This window comes from Dama dama, chromosome 31, assembly GCF_033118175.1.
Source record: "Dama dama isolate Ldn47 chromosome 31, ASM3311817v1, whole genome shotgun sequence".
NCBI classification, from domain to species: Eukaryota; Metazoa; Chordata; class Mammalia; order Artiodactyla; family Cervidae; genus Dama; species Dama dama.
In genome coordinates, this window is record NC_083711.1 from 10534402 (window position 1) to 10560079 (window position 25678).

General features: G+C 42.8%; 1 protein-coding gene across 3 annotated transcripts in view; it reads left to right on the forward strand.

Annotated features, from left to right (window-relative positions):
• The window catches only part of TIAM1 (TIAM Rac1 associated GEF 1), a 451658-nt gene that overhangs the window by 160145 nt on the left and 265835 nt on the right, over positions 1-25678 (forward strand). The window contains exon 1 of one of the 3 annotated variants that reach the window (XM_061134345.1): positions 17461-17503. The exons of the other annotated variants lie outside the window; for them this stretch is intronic. The gene's annotated coding sequence lies outside the window, so the exon portion shown is untranslated. Of the gene's footprint in view, positions 1-17460; positions 17504-25678 lie in introns of those variants that run through there. 3 annotated transcript variants of the gene reach the window in all.

The following is a 25678-nucleotide window of genomic DNA, read 5'->3' on the forward strand; positions in this document are numbered from 1 at the left end:
TTAGCACGCTCAAAAAAAGGACTTTTGAGCTCAGAGTGGGGTGGATGGTGGCCCACGGGTAGAGGACCATCGTGCTCAGTATCTGACTACCATACAGAGTCAGTGCAGAGTGATGATGGCCCATGGGACCTCCGTCATCCCACAGAGATGTGGAGTAGCAGCTGGAGCAGAGGTGGCCTGTGAGAGGCATCCAATTTCGAGATTTCCAGAGAGACCTAAGCAAGGAGAAAGTCTGAGTTTTTGCCATTTGCAAGGAGGGTGATGGACATGGGTGAGTGGGGTAGCGACGTGTCTGAGACATCCTTAGGACCACCACCCTGGTGAAACCTAGGGGCTCTTTGAGTGATACACACAGGGGATTTACATGGCCTGAAGCAGTGGTACTCGAACTTGAGCATGCGTCAGCATCACCTGTTAAACCCAAGACTGCCCTGCTCCTAGAGTTTCTGATTCAGTAGGTTTTCAGTGTTTGCTGTGACCAGTTCATTCTCTTAGCAAAACTCTGTTAGCCTTTGCCCTGCTTCATTTTGTACTCCAAGGCCAAACTTGCCTGTTACTCCTTGACTTCCTACTTTTGCATTCCAGTCCCTTATGATGAGAAGGACATCATTTTTTGGTTTTGGTTCTAGAAGGTCTTATAGATCTTCATAGGACCATTCAACTTCATCTTCTTCGGCATTACTGGTTGGGGCATAGACCTGGCTTACTGTGATAGTGAATGGTTTACCTTGGAAATGAACAGAAATCATTCTGTCATTTTTGAGATTGCATCCAAGTACTGCATTTTGGACTCTTTTGTTGACTATGAGGACTACTCCATTTCTTCTAAGGGATTCTTGCCCACAATAGTAGATATAATGGTCATCTGAATTAAATTCTCCCATTCCAGTCCATTTTAGTTCACTGATTCCTAAAATGTCGATGTTCCCTCTTGCCATCTCCTGTTTGACTGCTTCCAATTTACCTTGATTCATGGACCTAACATTCCAGGTTCTTGTGCAATATTGTTCTTTACAGCATCGGACTTTTACCACCAGACACATCCACACCCGGGCATTGTTTTCACTTTGGCTCAGCCTCTTCATTCCTTCTGGAGTCATTTCTCCTCTCTTCTCCAGTAGCATATTGGGCATCTACTGACCTGGAGAGTCCATCTTTCAGTGTCCTATCTTTTTGTCTTTTCATACTGTTCATGGGGTTCTCAAGGCAAGAATGCTGAAGTGGTTTGCCATTCCCTTCTCCAGTCGACCACCCTTATGGCAGAAAACAAAGAAATCAAAAGCCTCTTGATGAAGGTGAAAGAGGAGAGCGAAACAGCTAGCTTAAAACTGAACATTCAGAAAACTAAGATCATGGCCTCTGGTCCCATCACTTCATGGCAAATAGATGGGGAAACAATGGAAACAGTGAGAGACTTTATTTTTTGGGCTCCAAAATTACTGCAGATGGTGACTGCAGCCATGAAATGAAAAGACGCTTGCTCTTTGGAAGAAAAGCTATGACCAACCTAGACAGTGTATTGAAAAGCAGAAACATTACTTTGCTGACAAAGGTCCGTCTAGTCAAAGCTATGGCTTTTCCAGTAGTCATGTATGGATGTGAGAGTTGGACCATGGAGAAGGCTGAGTGCTGAAGAATTGATCAAACCAGTCAATCCTAAAGGAAATCAGTCCTGAATATTCGTTAGAAGGACTGATGCTGAAGCTGAAGCTCCAATACTTTGGCCACCTGATGTGGCCAAACTGTTTTCCAACTCATTAGAAAAGACCCTGATGCTGGGAAAGATTGAAGACAGGAGGAGAAGGGGATGACAGAGGATGAGATGGCTGGATGGCATCACCGACCTGATGGATGTGAGTTTGAGTAAGCTCCGGGAGATGGTGATGTGATGGACAGGGAGGCCTGGAGTGCTGCAGTCCATGGCGTCGCAGAGTCGGATGCAACAGAGTGACTGAAAAACAGCAACAGGTTTCCAGTGGAGGCTCAAGAATTTCCATTTTTAACAAGTTCCCAGGACTTTGCTGGCGGCTTGGTGGTAAAGACTCCACCTGCCATTGAAAGAGACAGGAGTTCAATCCCTGATTTGGGAAGATCCCATATGCCTCGGGGCAGCTACGCCCTTGCGCCACGGCTACTGAGCAACTACTGAAGCTCATGTGCCCTAGAGCCTGTGCTCTGAAACAAGAGGATCCACTGCGGTGAGACGCCCATGCACTTAGAGAATAATAGCCCCAGCCCGCTGCAGCTAGAGAAAAGTCAGTGTAGCAATGAAGACCAAGCACAGCCAGAAACAAATAAATAAATAAAATTATATTAAAAAAAAATAGATCCCTTTCCTTAAAAAAAAAAAAGAAAAAGAACATATTCCCAGGTGATACTGCTGCTGTGGTTCTGGGAACCACACTTGGAGAACTGCTGGTTTAAGTGTAGAAGACGTGTTGGAATCTGTTTAGTTCAGTTCAGTCGCTCAGTCGTGTCTGACTCTTTGCGGCCCCGTGGACTGCAGCACGCCAGGCCTCCCTGTCCATCAGCATCTCCCGGAACTTACTCAAACTCATGTCCATCGAGTTGGTGATGCCATCCAATCTTATCATGCTTTGTCATCCCCTTTTCCTCCTGCCTTCATTCTTTCCTAACACCAGGGTCTTTTCCAATGAGTCAGTTCTTCGCATCAGGTGGCCAAAGTGTTGGTTTCAGCTTTAACATCAGTCCTTCCAATGAACACCCATCCTTTAGGATGGACTGGTTGGATCTCCTTGGAGTCTGAAGGACTCTTGAGACTTCTCCAACACCACAGTTCAAAAGCATCAGTTCTTCGGCACTCAGCTTTCTTTATGATACAACTCTCACATCCGTACATGACTACTGGAAAAACCATAGCCTTGACTAGACGGACCTTTGTTGGCAAAGTAATGTCTCTGCTTTTTAATATGCTATCTAGGTTGGTCATAACTTTCCTTCCAAGGAGTAAGCGTCTTTTAATTTCGTGGCTGTAGTCACCATCTGCAGTGATTTTGGAGCCCAGAAAAATAAAGTCTGTCACTGTTTCAATTGTTCCTATTGAATTCTGTTGGTGTCCACACAATAGAACTAAACTAAGATATGATTATAAGATGGAAAATAAAGCTGATTGTATCTTAAGAACAGTAGCTTGTCCCCATCTGGTTGATCACTGTGTCAGAACTGAATTCTAGGAAGAGTTAAGCTAGTTTTGCCAAAATGCTATTGAGCAAGAACATGCTAGTAGAGACTTTCATTAAAATCTAATTCCTCTCTGCATTTGGGGAATTTATTCACTATAAACAGGAAGAGTGTTTCAAAACTGAGTTTTGGCTCTTTCTAATTTTGAATCCTTTTAGCTGACTCAGTAAAGAGAGTGCCTCATTTGAACTTTTATTTGTAAAAGAAGGTAATTCTAGGGTCTGAATGGCTCCCTTCTTTCACTGTCTGGGTTTGTCGTCTCAATATCAGGAAGACCATTGGATGTCAGTGGGACTACATTTTCAGTTGACAGACTCTCATTTCTTTTTTTAAAATTTTGAATATAACATACTTGGTATAAGATTTGTACACAAGTGTAAAAACATCTAAAATATAAATAAAAAAAGTGCTAAACCATCAAATACATAAAAAAAGGTATAGCTGTATGCTTCAAAAATATCCTGGGTTGATCTGGAATAAACTCTAGGCCTTTTTTTTTTTTTTTTCTTCTCCTGAACTGAGGATTATTTATTGGGAATTCAGTAAAATTGCATCCTTCGCATGACCCAGTTACATTTCCTTTGTACTTCATGTAGCTTCACCATGCTGCAAGTTTTCTGTATAATCTTGGAAATGAATCTAATATACATTTTGGCTGAGTACCAAATGTTAAAATCAGTTTTCATTAGAAGCAAATTCTGCAACTGAGTATCGCCATGAGATATAAAATCTAAGCCTCAAGATCATATAAAAGTTAACAAGAAATTTTTATTGCAGGTACTAAAAATTATATTTTGTTAAAGTTTGGCATATTACAGGGTAGTAATCATTCTCTATTCTTATTTGTTCAGTTAGCACTGTTAAAATGATCCTCACTTTCAATGGAAACTCTAGATCTTAAAAGAACTGATGTGGTGTGCCCTAAATTAGGATCTACTTTCTTTAAGGGAGAGACATATCAAAACTGCCAGAAGCCTTTCGAAAAGCAAATGTGCAACTTTGAGACGATCTCTTAATTCCTTCTTTGTTCACGTTAAATGGATCTGTCACCCATTGAGTCCTTATAAGCCCTTATGAGAATTAATTTGAGTGCAGGTGACTCCCTTGAAAGGGAAGGCATTGAAAACCTTGACCTTAGAATTGGAGCCTGCTTCTTCATGACTCAATCCATTGACTTTTGATTTTACCCTGGGTATTTGCTTGGTCCTGCTTCAGCCCTAGTGGTAGCAATACAGCTTGTGACTGAGTAACATTCTGGGTCCTTCCAAGCTGTGTTTATTTACACATTGTTAGGGTTTCGGCCAAGGCTCCCAGTCTTTTCATGTGTGGGTCTCACCATCTGTGAACCCCACTGATGGTGTGTAAATTAATCAGGGACTCTGTGAGCCCACTTTAGAGGTGCCAGGAAGAATCATAATAAATAATATGAGACAGCCCTAGGGATTTTAGCAGGATTTACAATTTTGTCTTCAAACACTTAGGGATTTGTAATTGTTCTTTTCATAAAATCGGCTTGAAAATCATACATCAGCCTTCCTTTATGTGATTTGCAATGTGTCCGAAACCCTGGGGATCCCTGCTTCTCAGAATTGTGTCGTGCACACCCTGTCTGTATGGGGCAGAACTCTGCCCCATGTGAGACCTTCCTTTATGAGGAATCTCTCTCCATCACAGGGGAGCTGATGGTGGGGGACCACAAATGTGTCCTCAGCGGAAAAGGGCCAAGTTGGAAAAAGCATGACTAGGTCTTTCAGTGTTTTAGGGGTGTGTTTTAATAAAATTATCTGAAGAACTTGAAAAACTTGTCTGACAGCCCAGGTTTTATGAGAGACTGTGCACCATTTGGGGAAATTTGTTGATTTTAAGGTGAAAGGTGAACACGGGAAGGGCAGGGTGGTACATATCCCCATGATTTTCACAAGTCTGCCTTCTGGGGCTTGTCCGGAGCTTTCGATTTCTCAGTCTTGGGCCTTCACCATCTGTGACTCATAGGTTCTGTGTGTAGCACTCAGCCTAAAAGCTAAGAAAGGTGTTTCTTTGAACTGGGAACACCTGCAAGGTCTCATCCTTCTATGTCCTCATATTTGGTAATATATGATCCTTGCAGAATAATAGTAGCAGCTTCTTTTTATCTTAGATTCATAACCTTTGGGACACAGGCGCTCAGTATAAAATCATTGCAGCAGCAACAATGACGAGAATAATAATAGTAGCTCACCCTGGAAGGGTGCTTGCTATATGGCAGGCACTGTTCTGAACCCTTGACATGTATTAACTGATTTGAATCCTCAAGAGAATCTTGTGTGGCAGGATTCTAATCCTATTACTATTTTCATTTTCCAGATGGAACCTACCACAGAAAATTTAAGTAACTTGCCGGAGGTTATTTGGGTGGTAAATGGTAGGACATGCATCCAGGGAGATGCTACAGGGATCTTCAACATCCAGTTCTTTGTTCTTAATCATTGCATTGAAGACCCAGAAATAAGGTTCTCACAAATCTAATTGATTATATCACGTGCGTGCCAAGTCACTTCAGTTGTGTCCGACTCATTGTGAACCGGTGGACTGTAGCCCGCTGGGCCCCTCTGTCCATGGGATTCTCCAGGCAAGAATACTGGGGTGAGTTGCCATGCCCTCCTCCAGGGAATCTCCCCAACTCCTGGATAAAACCCGCATCTCTTATGCCTCCTGCATTGGCAGGTGAGTTCTTTACCATCTGCTTTACTATAGAGATGCCTGTATTTTGTCTTGGAAACTGCTCAAGAATGCCAATATCAGAGGCCATAAACTTTTCATGCAAGACTGTAAGTCCTAAGCCAGGGAGCTCAATTTGTGTTACCTGACACTTTGAGGTGGGTTGGAGGTAGAGAATGAGCTATATAAATAGCTGCTAAGGCTGTGGTCTCCAGGGGGTGCTTGTATGTACCTTGGAGAAGAGTTTAGGATGACAGGTTCTTTGAAGGCTTCTTGTGTTTTGAATTTCATCAGACTCAGTTCTTTAGACTCTTAGAGCCAAACTAGTTGAGGCTCATTCAGGTTCAGTCTTGGGAGGGTGGAGGTCAATTTTATGGGTGAGAGATGCTGCTGGTTTTGCTTTTCTTAATTATTTTTTAATTGTCCCTCTATTGTGTGTGTGTGTGTGTGTGCGTGCGCACGCGTGTGTGTGTGTGTGTGTGTGTTGGGGAGAGTAGTCTGGGGCGGGGGATGTTTGTGACAGAGCAAAGCCAGGAGGTCAGTAGGGAACTAGTCCATGGTGGGATTAGGCTGAGGAAATTAACTTTCTTGGATTTCTTGAAGACAGCATCAACTCCAGTGGGATCTCCCCTTGCTGGCTGCCACTCCCAGGACTGGGGCCGCATGTTCTCCGAATTGCATCTGCCAGTTTTGAGACTTAATATCAGAGTGTTGGAAGCCAGGAGGAAAAGGAAACTGTTAATATGGGCAAAGCCCTGCAAAACTCGCTGTTAATGTGATAAATGGCGTTTCTTTTTATCCATATAGTTACAGGCCCACAGGAAATTGAAAAATAATACAGAGTGGCCCTGTGTACCTATCACCCATTGGTGATGTCTCACTTAACTACAGTGGGTTTTCCAAAGCAGGAAGTTGATTTTGGCACTATGCAATCAGCAAAACTACAGACCATACTGGGATTTCATCTGTTTTTACGTGTACGGGCTTTTCTTGTTGTTGTTGGGACTTAGTGTATATAATTTGACCATTGTTTCTTGCTAGGCTGGAGAACCTCTGACTAAGACTGTAATAAATATTTTACAGACACATGATTTTTAGTTGAACGCTGTTCGCCTAAAGTGTTGTTAACTCAGCAAACAGTTGAATGGAATGTGAATTCTAGCAGCTGAGTGTTGGAATAAGAACCAAGTCATTTGGTTATTTTCATTTATGATCTTGAACTCTTTGGGGGGGGATATTAGCTTCATTTTTTGCTGTCTTTACAGAGGGGCAGGATATTTTCTAGAGATAAAGTATAGTTCAAGGTCATTGTGTCATATGAAGAGCTCCTGGAGTGAATGATAAACAGATGTTGTTATCTCTGGTAAGGTGGGGGAGAGATTGGTTAGTCAGATAAAATGTATGGACTGATGGGACTCAAAGATCATGGATGCAATTTCATGGTAACTGTTAGAGTGGATCTACTTTTCAGATGACAGCCCAGGAGTAGGCTGGGGCTAAATGTCGACCTTCCGGCGGGCTGTGATCAAGTGCTTCTGCCTCCGTGATTCCATCACGCCTTGTTGAGACTTCCAGTTAGCCTCTGTCACTATCTGCCCCGGATCTGAGCTGTTTGTGGAGGTGCCTGTCTTTCCAACTAGACTAGGAATTCTTTGTGGGCAGGGACTGTCTAATATGGGGGCTTCCCAGGTGACTCCAGTGGTAAGAATCCGCCTGCAAATGCAGGAGACGCAAGAGGTGCGGGTTTGATCCCTGGGTCGGGACGATCCCCTGGAGGAGGAAAGGGCCCCCCACTCTAATATTCTTGCCTCGAAACTCCCATGGGCAGAGGAGCCTAGCAGGCTATAGTCCAAGGGGTCACAAACAGAGTGGGCACTGTACACATTTTTTGACTTTTCCTCGCCAGATCAAGCAAAGTGCTTAGAGCACGGGGGATCTGTATTCCTATGCCTCTAGCAACTTCCAGACTATTCCTCATTCTAGTCTCACTTCTTTATCCAGGCATCTATCTGTTTGCATGTATGTACATTTGAAACCCATAAGGCGAAAGCCTTAATAGATTGTTGTGTAATTTGGGGCCATCATGAGTCAGACTGGCCTTAATTCTCTTGGAACAGCATTAAAACTTCCTGAGAGCTCCGTTGAGTTTTTTTTTTTTTTTTTTCCCAAGAAAGCAGTGGAAAGTTTTTGTTTGTTTTTTTCCCTATAGTATAAAGATTTTTGAAAAAGTATACTCATCTTTTGTACGTAACTGTTAACACCTGGGGAAAGTATTTAAATTTCTTCTGACTCATGGCTGTCTTGTGGGTCATTTAAGAAGAACTGTTAGTTGCTCAAGTCATGTATGACTCTTTGTGACCCCATGAATGTAGCCCACCAGAGGACAGGCTCCTCTGTCCATGGAATTCTCCAGGCAAGAATACTGGAGTGGGTTGCTAGTCCCTTCTCCAGCGGATCTTCCCAACCCAGGGATGGAACCCAGGTCTCCTGCGGGTGGAGTCTTTACAATCTGAGTCAAAAGGGAAGCCCCTGGGGGTCATTTGCTTATAACGAAATGGAAAGAAGTTCTAAAAGAAACATACAAAATGGTGTCACTGAAGAGATACCAGAAGATGACACGGGGTAGCCAAGGAAGGCGGTAGAAAAATCAGGAAGGGATGCTAGTCTCACATTCTTCAGAGGCCCGGGTAGTCTGTAGTTTTTGCTTTTCTCTAGGAGGCTCTGCTGTTTTGTTATTTTACCTCCTCTAGAGTGACTGCCTTGCTTGATCTGGTTGCTCCGATTCTCAGGTTTACATGGCCTTGACTTAATACAATGTTTCTCCTTCAGGGCTTTTGCAGGCTTTCTTTTAGATAACATCTTGATCTCCCAGTGTCTCAATTCCAGGCTTTTAAGTCCGAGTCTGTTGGGCCATGTAGAGTCATGTTTGCACCTCTGGTCTACCTGGCTCTTGCTGGGATGCCGGGGTCATTAGTGCTTTGGGTGGTCCCAGACACGCCCAGGCAGGCTCTCAAGAAGGCGGAGTTGGTGGGAGGCAGTGATTGGCATGGCTACCATATCCCAGTCAAGGAACAATTCACCATTGTGTCTGTTTGGCTCTTGGTTGCATTACCAAAGTAGAGGCCATACCTTTTTGGACTTGTCTTAGCCTCCAGCTTTTCCCAGTTGAAGTTTTAGGTCTAGGCAGTCGACTGAGGAAGAGGTACAGAAATGCTAGTTTGTCTGTAGGTAATGAAGAGCTGGTTATAACACTAATTAAAACCAGGATTAGTTGGATACCTGGCCAATCAATATTTCACTTAAGAAGTATTTTAATTCATGCCTTTGAATGAAATGAATGCATTTGAATTTGTCTTTCTACAAGCCCTTCCTTACTTTTTGTTTTCTTAACTTAGACTTGAAAAAAAATTCATACTGATTGTTCAGCGATTCCAGTTCTAGTGCCAAGAACTTCGGTTGTTTGTTGAAGTCTTTGGATGGCAAGGCTACAGCAACAGAGTGGCAAGAAGGAGAAAAGGTGTGGGCAAAGACTTGAAGGCCACATTTCCCCACTAACTAGCTGCATTACCTTGGTAACCTGGTTCTCTGAAGCTCAGTTTTTTAATCTGTAAAACGGAGTAAGAAAAACATCCATCTTTTAATGTTGAGAGGATTTGATGAGATGCTATATTGAATAATATATTATTTAACATAACATCTCATTGAATTTTATATCATGAAATGTTGTATCAAATCAATAATGAATTTAGTTCAGTCACACAGTCATGTCCGACTCTTTGTGACCCCATGAACCACAGCATGCCAGGCCTCCCTGTCCATCACCAACTCCTGGAGTTCACTCAAACTCATGTCTATCAAGTTGGTGATGCCATCCAACCACCTCATCCTCTGTCGTCCCCTTCTCCTCCTGCCTTCGATCTTTCCCAGCATCACGGTCTTTTCCAGTGAGCCAGTTCTTTGCATGAGGTGGCCAAAGTATTGGAGTTTCAGCTTCAGCATCAGTCCTTCCAATGAACACCCAGGACTGATCTCCTTTAGGATGGACTGGGTGGATCTCCTTGCCATCCAAGGGACTCTCAAGAGTCTTCTCCAACACCACAGTTCAAAAGCATCAATTCTTTGGCGCTCAGCTTTCTTTATTGTCCAACTCTCACATCCATACATGACTACTGGAAAAACCATAGCTTTGACTAGACGGACCTTTGTTGACAAAGTAGTCTCTGCTTCTTAACATGCATCTAGGTTGGTTATAGCTTTTCTTCCAAGGAGCAAGTAAGTGTCTTTTAATTTCATGGCTGCAGTCACCATCTGTAGTGATTTTGGAACCCCCCCAAAATAAAGCTTGTCACTGTTTCCATTGTTTCCCCATCTATTTGCCATGAAGTGATGAGACTGGATGCCATGATCTTAGTTTTCTTAATATTGAGTTTTAAGCCAATTTTTTCACTCTCTTCTTTCACTGTCATCAAGACGCCCTATCATCAAGACTTCCTCGCTTTCTGCAGTAAGGGTGTTGTCTATGTATCTGAGGTTATTGATATTTCTGTCAGCAATCTTAATTCCAGCTTGTGCTTCATCCAGCCTGGCATTTCGCTTGATGTACTCTGCATATAAGTTAAATAAGCAGGGCGACAATATACAGCCTTGACACACTCCTTTCCCAATTTGGAACCAGTCTGTTGTTCCATGTCCGGTTCTAACTGTTGCTTCTTCACCTGCATACAGATTTCTCAGGAGGCAGGTCAGGTGGTCTGGTATTTCCATCACTTTAAGAATTTTCCACAGTCAGTTGTGATCCATACAGCCAAAGGCTTTGGCATAGTCAATAAAGCAGAAGTAGAATTATACTGAATTAAAGTGAATTTTATATCATCCAGTATTATTATATTATTTGAAAGGTACTTGTGGGCTTCCCTGGTGGCTCAGCCGGTAAAGCGTCTGCCTGCAATGTGGGAGACCGGGGTTCAGTCCCTGGGTCGGGAAGATCCCCTGGAGGAGGAAATGGCAACCCACTCCACTAATCTTGCCTGGAAAATTTCCATGGACTGAAGAGCCTGGTAGGCTACAGTCCATGGGGTCGCAAAGAGTCGGACATGACTGAGTGACTTCACTTTCACTTTTAGGTACTCAGGATATATGAGTGAAATTCACTGAGATCTTGCTCCCTGGAGCTTATGTTTTAGTACCTGCTGTCACTTCTCTAATTTAGAAATCAAAAAAGAGTGGTTTCCTTACCTTTTTTCCAATTCTATAAACATTTAGAAGTTCCAATTCTTATTAAAAGTAATACTGTGTAGCAGGCAGGTGGACTAATCTGTCTTTTGAAAACCAGGGTATTTGAATGCATATGTATGTGAGAACATAATCAAAAGCCATTACGAGTCAATGAAATGTCTGCATGCATTGAGAAAGGTCTGTATTTCAAGGGAAAAGTTAAATGAGCTTTATTTGAGTTCAGGGGATAAATAAAATTTGCGAGAGACCTTTCTGAGCAGGTATCTTGCCTGATGACCCAAGGAAAGAACATTCCTACTTGTGCAGGGGGTAACTCACTTTGTTTTTGTAAAATCAGGGTGAAGTTTCTTAATGGCTTTTAATAACCCTGAATGTCCCAGTGAATTTAAGTTTGGACAATTTCAGATAACACCTCTGTTTAATTGCTGTTTTACTCTTCTCTTGGGCTGTGTAGCATATTCTCAAGACATAAAGTCCTCCATTTTTTAAGACTTTCACATTTTGCAACCTTTGTTATGGGAAATAGAAACTTTTGGAGGCAGGCTGATTTAGATGGAAGGAAATATTTTCTTCCCCCTAGTGGATCCAAATAAGTCATTCTCCCTGCCAGAGGAAGCAATTTCCTTTCTTTGCCTTGGGATTGGAAGCAATAATATATTGGATACAATGATTTCATCTAGTTGACCTAAACTTTAATTTATTCTTTGTTTAGCATTTTGTTATGTACACTAAATCCACTGTAGTTTGAAATTGTACAAAGAATTTAAGGATATGCTGGTTGAAATTTTAAAGACAGTTTTTATCTAAGCCAGTATAAAAAATAATTTCATTGTTTTGTAGACACATCATGTCTGTGGGGGTATCAATGTCATGTCTAAACTGTTAAAGATCCATGATAATAGAAAGTTAGTACTTTTTTATTGGGCGTCCCTGGTGGCTCAGTGGTAAAGAATCCATCTGCCAATGCAGTAGACTCTGGTTCAATCCCTGGGTCAGGAAGATCCCCTGGAGAAAGAAATGGCAACCCATTCCATTGTTCTAGTCTGGGAAATCCTGTGGACAGAGAAGTCTGGTGGGCTGTAGTCCATGGTATTGCAAAAGAGTCGGACACAACTTAATGACTCAACAACATCAAAAAGTACTTATTAGCAGACTTAGTATTAATGGGGAAGTGAGAAAGTATTAATGAGGAAAGCATCCAGTTCCATCTCGTGGAATTAATGTTGGCTTTGCTAGTTCTTTGCAGTTTCTGGCAGAGTGTCTTTAATTGTTTGAGAAGAGATAGAAGTTGGGGGACAAGAGATGCTGATGTTTACATTTCTGTTTTTCTTTGTCAGTGACATGGGGTAAGTGATCAGCTCCATACTTTCACAGCACGCCGAGTTGTTCCAAATGGCTAATGCCCTGGTTATTGTAATTGATACAACTTTTCTCCTGCACTGAGGCAACACCAGGTAATCTTCAGATCCAGGAACAGTAAATGCTGCTTGGAAGCTGCTTCAGCAGGAATCTGGGCTTCCCCAGTGGCTCAGCAGTAAAGAATCTGCCTGCAGTGCAGAAGACCCGGGTTCGATCCCTGGGTCAGGAAGACCCCCTGGAGAAGGGAATGGCAACCCACTTCAGTATTCTAGCCTGGAGAGTCCCATGGACAGAGGAGCCTGGCGGGCTACAGTCCTTGGGGTCACAAAGAGTCGGACACGACTGAAGTGACTGAGCACGCACGCAGGTAGCCCTATTTGTAAAGAACCCGCCTGCCAATGCAGGAGACATAAGAGATGTAGGTTCGATCCCTGGGTCAGGAAGACCCCCTGGAGAAGGGAATGGCAACCCACTCCAGTATTCTTGCCTGGAGAATCCCATGGACATGGGAGCCTGGCGGGCTACAGTCCACGGGGTTGCCAAAAGGCAGACGAGTGAAGCAACTTGGCACTCTTGCACACACGCAGCAAGAATTTAGCAGCGATGTCACGTCCACCCCTCAGCCGTATGCCTGGCCACAGGCTTGGGCACTGGGGTGTGAGGGGGAATCGGAAGCGTGTGGGCTTCTTCCCAGGGCTGTATTTGTTTTTGTTTTTTAGTGGATGAAAATTACATGGTGGTTTATTGAAAGAAACTGCACATTTCCACCGGTCACATAAATCGTTCCCCTTGAGTGGGAAAACAGCCCCAGGCTCTCGGAGGCCCACCTCCCCCAGTAGTCACTCATTCAGAAGGACAGCATTAAAAAGTAAGATTGTTTAGAACATTTCCAGGCCATCGTGAAAACAGGTGCTTCCTTTGCGGGCTCAAATGAGTGAGTGTATATGGTCATTTCAACCCAATTTCCACCCTGGTTTTAAAGAACAAAGATGTTCTCTTTGCCCTGAAGACTGACATTCGCTTGCAAAGACTGGGCACTTCCTGTGACCCTGGGTCCCCTTTCTGGGGCATTGGGTGGGGGGTGGGGTTGGGGGTGGGGATGGCGGGGCAAGAAGAGACATTGGTGAGTGCTCTCCCAGGGCAGCGGGAGGGGCTCAGGATATGTTTCCGTCTGCCCATCGGCAGGAGCTTGCTTAGGTGTTTGTCAGGAACTTTCTGGTGCTTTTACTCTGCAAGTCAACAGTGGAAAAGAAGGCTGCCTTCCCTTTGTTCCCGTTCAATGTCAGCGTTGAAACCTGTTGCCTCTGTCTCTTCTGATCTACCTCTCGGGTCCTTTTCTTCCAAGAGTTTTTCACTCTCCCTGCCAGAAAGCGGCCCCGGCATCTTCACATTCTGACTTCTGGAGTGGAATGAAAGAGTTTCTTTCTGTAGGGAGAGGTTTGTTTTACACAGAGCTGCCTTTGACAGGTCAGACTTCCCTCAACAGATTTAGAACGTGGAGTGTTGGTGCCCAGCCACGGAGGAGTCATAAATTGTAATTTGAACGAGGTTTCATCGAGTCTTGGTCCTGTCACCTCACTGTTGGCAGGGGATGTTGGACATTCTGGGAAACCCAAAGCTGCTCTGGTCCATGAGATCGTACTACTTTACATTTGAGACCCCGCGTTGAGATCTACAGTGTGAGCGGAAGGTATTCAGGTAGTTCACACGGTGTTCTGAAGAGTAGGAATAATGAGTCCAAATGGCTGCTAAGGAATGCTTTAAATTTTTACCTTGGTATAGTTTTACAAGTGCTAAGACCTTTTGACGACCTTTTCTTTGTCTAAATGTTGACAAAGAGGATAAGTTAATGTGATTTCTGGTTCATTTTAGAGGAAATGACATTGAACTTTCTGGGCAATTTTTGGGCTTCACTGGTAGCTCAGCTGGTAAAGAATCCGCCTGCAATGCAGGAGACCCTGGTTCCATTCCTGGGTCAGAAAGATCCGCTGGAGATGGGAAAGGCTACCCACTCCAATATTCTGGCCTGGAGAATTCCATGGACTGTATAGTCCATGGGGTCGCAAAGAGTCTGACATGACTGAGTGACTTAATTCCTGGTTTGAAAAAAAAAGGCTAATTGAAGCAAATCTGACAAAATGTAATGTGTTCATTTTGGGTGGCAGGTATAAAGATGTTTATATATTGATCTCTACTTCTTTTTTCCAAAGGAAAGAAAAAAAAGGGAAGGAAAAGGGAAGAGAGAAAAAAAGCAGAAAAGCAAATTAATGCATGGACCCTTATCAATGCTTTAAAAATTATTTTAATTTTTTGTTGACGTGTAGTTGATGTACAGTATTACATAAGCTGCAAGTGTACAGTATCGTGATTCACAATTTTAAAGTTTATACTCCATTTGTAGTTACTATAAAATATTGGCTGTATTTCCTGTGTTGTACAACATATCCTTACATCTTATTTTAAACGTAATAGCTTGTTCCTCCTAATTCCCCATCCCTGTCTTGCTCCTCCTCGCTTCCTGGTCCCGCTGGTAACCACTGAAGTTTGTTCTCTGGCTGCATCTGTGAGTCTTTTTCCTTTTTGTTACATTTGCTAGTGTGTTGTATTTTTTAGGTTTAACCTGTAAGTGGTGTCACCCAGTATTTGTTTTTCTGTGTCTGATTTACTTCAGTTACTTTAATACTCCTCAGTCCGCCCACGTTGTTGCAGATGGTGAGATCTCATTCTTTTTTAGGGCTGAGTAATATTCCCTCATATATATTTACCTTGTCTTCTTAGTTATCCATCCCTTGGTGAGCACTTAGGTTGCTTCTGTGTCTCGGCTGTTGTAAATAACACTGCCCTGAGCACTGGAGTGCATGTATGTTTTTGTATTAGTGTTTTGGGGTGTGTTTTTTTTTTTGATATATGTCTAGGAATGGGACTGCTGGATCATATGGTGGTTCTACTTTTGCTTCTTTGAGAAATCTCTGTACTGTTTTCCACATCAGCTACAACTTACATTCCCATCGACAGTGTGTGAGGGTTCCCTTTCTTCCACATCCTCTTAACAGTGCTTTTTGATGCAAAAAGACCTGTGTAAGAACTTGGTCCTGTCTGTGGCTTTGGCCAAGCCAACTTCCCTGCCTTAGTTTTTGTCATGTTAAATGACATTTATAAGCAAGCATGATAGTGCTTTATTGACCGATAATATCTCTTAGAAGCCAAACACTCTGCCTAGTACATAAAAGATACCTCAACAATCCTAGTTGCCATTCATTACCTTTTCCGTTTAGCGTCACATATCTTTAGCTGAATTGAACACAGACCCCGCCTGGTTTTCATATCGATCTTTTTTTTTCTTTTTTGGCGGTCTTGGTCTTTGTTGAGGTGCGCAGTCTTTTTCTGTTTGCAGTGTGCAGGCTTCTCTAGTTGTGGTGCATGGGCTGAGTTACCTCCATTCATGGCAGAGGGAACCAGGAGTGGGTTGAAGCTCTAGAAGAGCTTGTGTGGGAAAGGTGTGGGAGAACAGAGATTGAGGCCACAGGCCCACCACCTGCAGGGGCTTCTTGCTTGGATTTTATTTGCATGTGACAGTCAGCGACATACTCGAACTACAAAACTGGCTTCTCTCCTCCTCTAAAGAGACTTCGTTAGTCGTGTTTTGCAGAGAAGATGGAAAATAATAGTGTATCTGTTACTTTGATTACAATTCCCATCATATAATAATTAACTGCTAGCTGTAATTATAGGACTTCCTCTAATTTCCCTTAGCACCTTGGGGACCTCTATTAGCCTATATCCCAATCAATTTTGCAGCCGTTAAGGAGCGAGGGGGAAAAAAAGGCATATTGCTGTTGAATTTTAAATACAGAGGGGAGAATGCTCCATCTATTTGCACTCCACTTGTCTGTCTAATTTTCCTTCAGTTTATAAGGCTCCCCGCCTCTGCCCAGGCCCTCTTTTGCTGGCGAGCTGATGCAAGCATGTAGCATGTTGTTTTTCTAATTAGGACATCCTCTCACAGATAGCTGTTAATGAATTCTGTGCATCCCGCGTCCTTTTGGTAACCTCTCAAATTCGGATAGCAAACATTTTCAGCTGACAGCCAAGGGAACACGTGTCCCCTCCCCAAGATAGATGTCTCAGTCAATATTTATTCTCCTGTCTGCCACCTTTTACTACCCGCTTGTCCTCCCGGTAAGTTCATTTATGTAGAGAGATGTAATCACATTTGTTTTTTCAGTTGGGTTGAAGAATCAGTTCTCCTGTCCTAGCAAATACAAGGAAGGGTCTCCTCTCTGTCTCTTTGGTACATTGGATGACTTGCTGTGTTTGGATAACCCCTGCCTCTCTCCGCTGTTTTTGCAAAAGCCCTTCTTACCGACACATCGCCTGCATCCCTGCCCCAGGGACTAGCTTTGCTCTGGAGGTGAGCAGTGATCTGTGTCAGGGTATTTGTTACTTCGCTGGAAGTAGCTCCTTGAGAAGCAGGGCCATCTCCAGACAGACAGCTCAGTCTTATTAGTTTTGAAATAAGGTCTGTAGCTGGTGGGTAAGAACTGGGATCACTCCACACCGTGGAAGAAGAAACCCAAGGCTTACAAAGTGAGGTTGTGGAGGGGTGATTGCCCAGTGCTGGCAGCCAAGTCATCGACACTGTGAGCCCTGAATTGACTCGTGTGTGTGTGTGTGTGTGTGTGTGTGTGTGTGTGTGTGTGTGTGAATGAACTGCATTTCTTCACAGTGGTTTTGGGGTCACAGCAAAACTGAACAGAAAGCTCAGAGAGTCCCCACACACCTCTTGCCCCTCATCCCTGCCCTAATCCCCAGCCATTTTCATCATCAACACATCAACACCTTCCCTCCATCCCCCACCCCAGAGTGGTACATTTGTGAACCTGAATCTGTGAACCTGTTTCAACACGTCATTATCACGCGGAGTCCATGGTTGTACATTCTTTGTGTTCCAGGTTCTGGGAGTTTGGACAAGTGTGTAATGATCTGTATCCAGCGTTATGGTATCCTGCAAGTGAGTTTCACTGCCCTAAATGTCCTCTGTGCTCCACCTAATTTCCCATCTCCTCCCCAGTCTCTGGCCATCTCTGATCTTTTTATTGTCTCTGTAGTTTTGCCTTTTCCAGAATGTCATATAATTGGAATCGTGTGGTATGTAGCCTTTTCTGATCATCTTGCTTTATGCATTTCAGGCTCTTCTGTGTCTTTTTGTGGTTTGATAGCTCATTTCTTTTTAGCGCTGAATGATATTCTATTGTATGGTGTACCCTAGTTTATTTATCCAGTCACATAGTAAAGAATGTCTTGGTTGCTTCCAGGGTTTGGCAATTATGAATAAAGATGCCATAAACATTCATGAGCAGATTTTTATGTGGATGTAATATATACATATCTTGATATATGTTTAAGGAAGTTTTATTTCTTCTGAGGTGCTTGATGGTATACTATTTGAAAAATATAAAAGAAGAAAAATTTAAAAATTCAGTACAAGCCCATTTATTAATTTAATGTAATAAAACATGTGAGATTGGAGCTGTCTTGGAAAATGTAGGACACATGGTAATTTTATATTATAATAGTGGTGAATGAAGACTGGCAAGATTTAGGGGCATTCTAAATGCTGGCTCAGTTTCCATGAAAATTGCTTCTTAAGTTGACTTTTTATGATAATCAACATTCAAACAAACACTGTCAGCTTTGCAGAATGCTGATTTGGAAGTCCCTTGAGCAACTTACCTTCAGGTACTGAAACTCTCTCCTGTAAAAAATCCGGGTATACATTAGCCATGACCCTTAGTGCTGGTGAAGGGGAATCATCCATGTGGAATTCAGCAGATTGGGTGCGTGCATATTTTATAATGCCTGATGTCACTGCCCTGGTGGTAGGAGCGTTTGTCTCTCCTGGGTGTCTTCTGGCAGGAGTAGAGGTTGCTGCTGGGGAGGTGGGGGCTTGTGGAGTAGTCACACCTGAATAGTAGCACCAGAAGAGGACATAAGTTGATCCAGGTATCCTATTGCTTTTCATTATTCTCTTTATATATATATATTTTAAAGAACATTCATAGGTTTCTTGTGAATTTTTTAAATGAGGCCACCAGGCTCCTCTGTTCATGGGATTTTCCAAGCAAGAATACTGGAGTAGGCCGCCATGCCCTCCTCCAGGGGATGTTCCCGACCCAGTGTTCGAACCAGTGCCTTCTGCATTGAAGGTAGATTCTTTGCTGCTGAGCCACTGGGTCAGCCTAAATATGTGTGTGTGTGTGTGTGTGTGTGTGTGTGTGTGTGTGTGTGTGTGTGTGTGTGTGTATATATAAAACTGCTAATCCCAAACTCCCAATCCATCCCCCCCCAACCACCCTCCCCCTTGGCAATCACAAATCTGTTCTGTCCATGAGTCTGTTTCTGTGTGGTAGATTTGTGTTGTACTTTAGGTCCATGTTTAAGTGATATTATATGTTATTTTTCTTTCTCTGACTTACTTCACTTAGTATGGCAATCTCTAGGTTATCCTTGTTGCTGCAAGTGGCATGACTTCATTCTTTTTCATGGCAGAGTAATATTCCAGTGTGTGTGTGTGTGTGTGTGTGTGTGTGTGTGTGTGTGTGTGTGTACACGTATACACAAATCATCTCTTTTTATTCTGTCCTCATTATTCTTTTTCTTGTTTTGATGGCACCACACAGCTTTTGGGATGTGGGATCTTAGTTCCCTGGCCAGGTGTTGAACCTGGACCCTTGGCAGTGAAAGCATAGAGTCCTAACCACTGGGCTGCCAGGGGATTCCCTCATTATTCATTTTTAGCAAGGCAAACAGACCATAAGTCAACTTAAAATGATCTTTTCATGATTTCTGTGAATGGGCCTATATGCCTAGCCACTTTAAAAAAATTTTAAATATCTATTGTTCCCTTTTGTGGAAGAGCTGGTCCATAGCAAGAGTACACATGAAGGCTTGTATGCTGCTGCTGCTGCTGCTAGGTCACTTCAGTTGTGGGACCCCCGAGACGGCAGCCCACTAGGCTCCCCTGTCCCTGGGATTCTCCAGGCAAGAACAGTGGAGTGGGTTGCCATTTCCTTCTCCAATGCGTGAAAGTGAAGTTGCTCAGTCGTGTCTTAGCAACCCCATGGTCTACAGCCCACCAGGCTCCTCCGTCCATGGGATTTTCCAGCCAAGAGTACTGGAGAGGGGTGCCATTGCCTTCTCCGAAGGCTTGTATAACCTATGTCTAAGTATAGAAATTTATAAAAAGTTGTAAGTCACGCTAATAAATTATAAAATAAAAGTTGTTTTAGTCTCCTCCCTTGACAAATAAGCTTTCATAGTGATCTGGGAAAATTGGATTCAGATTTCGAATGATTCGACTCCTTAAAATACCAGAAGGAATCTGGAGGTGAGGAGCAGCCCGCCTCCAACCCATGGGCCATCATTACTTTCCCACCCCGGCTCCATCTTGGAGCATGGATACCGCAACCTACATAAGCAGGCTCCCTCTGCAAACCCCATGGATGCCCTGCTCTGCTGTCTGCCCTGCAGAACACACAGGCTCTGCCCCCACCTTGGGTGGGACAGAACCAAGAAAGTCTTCCAAGGGGATTTGCTCTAGGGCCCGGGTACCTGGGTGTGTTCTGGAGAGGGCTGGGGATGGCATCCATCCATGGCTGCTGCTGGGGGTCAGAGGAGGCCCTCTGATGTGAGTACCCACGTCTGGCCCTTTGCCGTGGTGTTGGAGATGATTCTGCAAAAAGGGGTCCGGAGTTCTTGCTACCAGAGTCTTAGGGCTTTGGTTTTCATCTTAGAAAAGTTCAGTTCAGTTCGGTCGCTCAGTCGTGTCCACCTCTTTGTGACCCCATGGACTGCAGCACGCCAGGCCTCCCTGTCCATCGCCAACTCCCGGAGCTTACTCAGACTCATGTCCATCGAGTCAGTGATGCCATCCAACCATCTCACCCTCTATCACCCCTAAAAGTTAGCCATCACTTTTCACATAGTGAAAGTAGACCGACTTTTAAATTCATTGGAATTCGGCAGCATGCAGTTCAAAGGCTGCTATTATCAGGTGGATGTCATTGTGTTCTGTTAGAGTCGTTGAGAAAGCTCTCCACTTGATCAGATACTGCAGTAGACATTGATGGAAGTTTTTTTGCTTTGTTTTTTGTCTTTTTTTTACTTTTCAGGAACCGTAATGAAGTTGTTGCCTAAAAACTAATTCTTGGCATTGGATCCGAGGGATCACAGTTTCCTTTGAGCTAATGTAATGATTCACCTCCTGGAATCTTCTTAATGGTATTCTTAATGCTTGCAACATCTGTGATTGTCTAGATGTTCCCATGTTCTTAATTCTTGCTTTGAAGAGGATTCTCATGAGATGAGCTCATTTCAGTACATAGGAATAGTCAAAATCAAGGTCAAGTTTAAATTGGAAGGGGTATTTCTAAAAAGTAGAAAAGTGAAGTTCTCATGATGAAACGTTTGTCATTTTTGGTAATAATAGTATAAAGGTTTTACAAAATTAGTGAAGTTCTCAAAATACTTCGGAGATGTGTGGACAGTGAACCAAGTTGGATTCCTGAGGTCCTTTTCTCCTGAGATTTGAGTGTATTAAAGCAGTGCTTTGCTTTTGTATCCTGAGTTATTTAATCAAGATGGAAAATATAGTGTCCATTAAAAGCAGAGACATTACTTTGCCAACAAAGATCTGTCTAGTCAAAGCTACGGTTTTTCCAGTAATCATATACGGATGTGAGAGTTGGACTATAAAGAAAGCTGAGTGCTGACGAATTGATGCTTTTGAACCGTGGTGTGGGAGAAGACTCTTGAGAGTTCCTTGGACTGCAAGGAGATCCAATCAGTCCATCCTAAAGGAAATCAGTCCTGAATATTCATTGGAAGGACTGATGCTGAAGCTAAAACTCCAATACTTTGGCCACCTGATGCGAAGAACTGACTCACTGGAAAAGACCCTGATGCTGGGAAAGATTGAGGGCAGGAGGAGAAGAGGACGACAGACGATGAGATCTTTGGATGGCATCACTGACTCAGTGGACATAAGTTCGAGTAAACTCAGGAGTTGGTGATGGACAGGGAGGCCCGGCGTGCTGCAGTCCATGGGGTCGCAAGGAGTCGGACACGACGGAGCGACTGAACTGAACTGAACTGAACTGAGTGCCATATGTAGAGAGTTGGGCACTCAGGTTGGGTAATGTGACTTCTCACCGAGAGCAGAGAACTCACCAGTTCTCTTACTCTTGCTTTGCAAAGAGTTTGTTTCAAAGACTGTAAAATAATTTCTCTTGTCTTGAGTTAAAAAAATTTTTTTTGGCTGTGTTATAGGCTTGTGGCATCTCAGTTCCTTGACCAGCTATCGAATTCATGCCCCCTGCAGGGGAAACACAAAGTCTCAAACACTGGACTGACAGGGAAACTTCTAAAAAACTGTTTCTGATAAGATAAAAAAAAAAAAGGATCTAAGATGAGGAAGCTTGTACAGAAAACAGATATGTTCCAGGGTTGTTTTTTACCACCCCCCACTGCTAGAAGTATTCCTAACTGCCAGAGTAATGAAATAAATTTGTCATGTTGGATGTAGTGCGTGGTGGGGCACAGAATGAAGAGCCCAAAACTCAGAGTGGAGGCCTGACGTTTATGGTTATAAATGTGTACTTTAAGAATTGATTTATAAAGAGGAACACCAGCGCTAAAATAGATAAATTGAAGCTTGTTCTCATTAAGTAGTTTAGACAGTTCATCAAATCTTGGTTCAAATCTCTCTTTCTCTCTGCTGGTTGGAAATAAGAGATTAAATGTCTGTCGTCCACGGCAAGGGACTTTGATCATCCAGTGGCCGGTTCGGATGACTATAAAATGTAGTTGGGCAAAATGTGTATGCCTAGTGCTTAATACAGGGGTATGCAAACGAGGACCCAAAGTCCATATCTGGGCTACTGCCTCTTTTGTTTGTCCCTTAAGCTAAGAGTGTGTTTTACATTTTTTTTTTAAATGGCTGGAAAAAAATCATAAGGAGAATAATACTTTGCAGTAGGAGAAAACTGTATGAAATTCAAGTTTCAGTGTACACGAATAAAGTTTTATTGGAATGCGGCCATGCTTTTTCATTCATGTATTGCCTCTGGCGGCTTTCACGCTGCAGTGGCAGAGTTGAGTAGGTGTGACAGAGACCATATGTCCTGGAAAGCCTAAAATATTTACTCTCTGTCCCTTTGCAGAACGTATTTGCTGAGCCCTGGCTTAGTGGAAGCAGCGACATGCTGCCGGCGGCCCGTGCCCTTCCTTTCATCTCCTTTTCTTTTCCCTAATACATGAATGAATGGATGTTTGATTATTTTGATAGATAACACTTATATAGTGCTCCCTGGTCTCCAGTTTATTTAACCTTTAACAACTCTATGATGTAGATACAATTATTATCTTCATTTTACATGTAAAGAAATTGAGGCATGAGAGACACTGGCAACTATCCAAGTGAGCAGTCGAGATGGACTTTTGCTGATTCTGATTTTTATATTTAAAACAAACTCAAACAGCCCTGAAGTGCAAAATAAGACCTAGAATAACTTGAGAAAGTTAGAAAACAAACAAACAAACAAAAAACAAAAAAATGCAGGCACCTTCCTTCTTGATCTTGTATACTTTTTTCATTTGCTGATGTGTTTCTTTGATTATTTTATTTCCCAAGCCCCTTCGGATGTTCTTTGTTTCCTTGAGTATCCTAACTGTGTGGTCCATTCATTCAACTCAGAATTCCCGTGTCTAGTGCTGTGCTAGACGCTGAGGGCACTTCTGTGAACACACCAGGATGTATGGTCCCCGGTGAGCTTACAGAAGCGCGGTCAAACGCCAGCCACTGTCTTCACACGCTCCACTTAGATTCTATCATTTTGTACTGCTCCTTAGGCATTCAACTGCAGATGAGAATTTTGAAATGGCAGGTCCCAGCAGATAGAGGAGCAGCTGTCAGATCAGGAAACCTGTCTGTCCGCTGGCCCAGATCTTTCTGAGGTTTTGCAGCATAACCTTGGAACATCTTTTCATTTTCCGTTCCAGATTTCCATTCTGGGAAATGCAAACTTCCAGCAAATTAAGCTGGTCTTAACAAAATCAGAGGCCCCAAATGATGTCGCGTTCTCTGAGTTGTCGAATTTACATGCATTCCTTGTTTGCAGGGACACAACTTGGTGTGTAACTTTAAGATACATCCAATATGACACATGCAATCAAATGTGGATATAAGGACTGTTGTTTCCCTTGGCATACCTGGAGCTAGCTGCCAGTGGGAAGGACAACCTTAACTAGGAAGGGGTGAGTGCAGACAAGGCCGCGGTCAGCTGGGGGGATCTGTGAAAGCACATTTGGAGCTTGTTTGCAAGGCAGAGTGAGAAGACTGGGTGTGTGAAGAGGTGTGGATACAGGATGCACTTACCAATTTTTTGAGTTCCTGGGGAGTTACACATACCCCAGCCTCAGGCACAAAACAGGTGTTCATTAAACATCGTTCTACAGAGTCTTTGTACTGCTCAGTGGCTCACGATGGCTCTCAGAATCACTGTATGTTTTGATTGACAGGCTAGGATTAAAATATCTTACTGAAAAAACCAAACAAGCAAACATTTTACTCTGTAAGTTTATTAAAAAGGTGATTACGTATTTTTAAACTTTTAATTTTGTGTCGGAGTATAGTTGCTTACCTGTGTTAGTTTCAGGTGTACAACAAAGTGATTCAGTTTTACATATACATGTGTCTATTCTTTTTCAAATTCCTTCCCCAGTTAGCTTGTTACAAAATATTGAGCAGAATTCCTTCTGCTATACAGTAGGTCCCTGTTGGTTATCCACACTTTTTAAAGATGTTTATGATACTGAGAAATATGGCTTAGGCATATAGTGCACTATAATACTTCACAAAATGATTAATTTTCTGTATTGAAGAAACAGAAGCATAATTCTTGAACTGAAGACATTGCATGGATCACTGTTTTACTATTTTACATTATTTTGAATCATACACTTTTATTAATTTTCAAGTTTATTTGCTATGCTTTTTATTGCAAATACCTTGTCTTTTTGTTTTCCCCCAACTTCACTGAGATATAATTGACCAATAAGAATTGTATATATTTAAGGTATACAGCATGGTGTTTTGATATATATTAGGTCTACATTGTGAAATGATTACCATATATCACCTAACATAGGAACCTCTTTTTTTTTTTTGATGGTGGTGTGAATACTTGAGATCTGCTCTCTTAGCAAACTTCAAGTATACAATACAATATTATTAACCATAGTCACTGTGTTGTATGTTAGATATCCCAATCTTATTATACTGTATAACTGAAACTTCACTCTTTGACCAACATCCCCCCGTATTTGCCACCCCTGCTCTGGCAACCATCATTTTACTGTTCTTTTGGGTTTAACTCGTGTAGGTTCCATGTGAGATCATACTGTATTTGTCTTTCTGTGCCTGGCTTTTCCAGTTTAGCATATACTGTCCACCAAGTTCATCCATGTTGCTGCAAAGGGTAGAATTGCCTTCTTTTCAAGACCAAATTGCCTTCTTTTTCAAGTCTGAATACTGTTCGTGCATGCTAAATTGCTTCAGTTGTGTCTGACTCTTTGCAACCCTATGGACCAGCCTCCTCTGTCCACAGGATTCTCTCCAGGCAAGAGCACTGGAGTGGGTTGCCATGCCCTCCTCTACAGGATCTTCCTGACTCAGTGATTGAACCCATGTCCCTTATGTCTTCTGCATTGTCTGGTGGGTTCTTTACCACTAGCGCCACTGGACAAGCCCATACCAATTCTGGCTTCTCTGTCCATGGAATTCTCCAGGCAAGAATACTGGTGTGGATAGCCATTCCCTTCTCATATATATAAAACCTAATTTCCTTTATCCATTCATCTGTTGATGGACATGTAGGGTGTTCCGTATTTCCATATCTTGGCTATTTTGAATAATGCTGCAGTGAACATGGGAGTATACATATGTCTTTAAGGCCCAGATTTCATTTTCTTTAGATGTATAACCAGAAGTGGGATTGCTAGCTCATATGGTAGTTCTATTTTTAATTTGTTGTGAAATCTCCCCAATGTTTTCCATAATGGCTCTACATATTCTCACTTGGTATGTAAGGGTTCACTTTTCTCTGCATCCTTTCCAACATTTGTTATC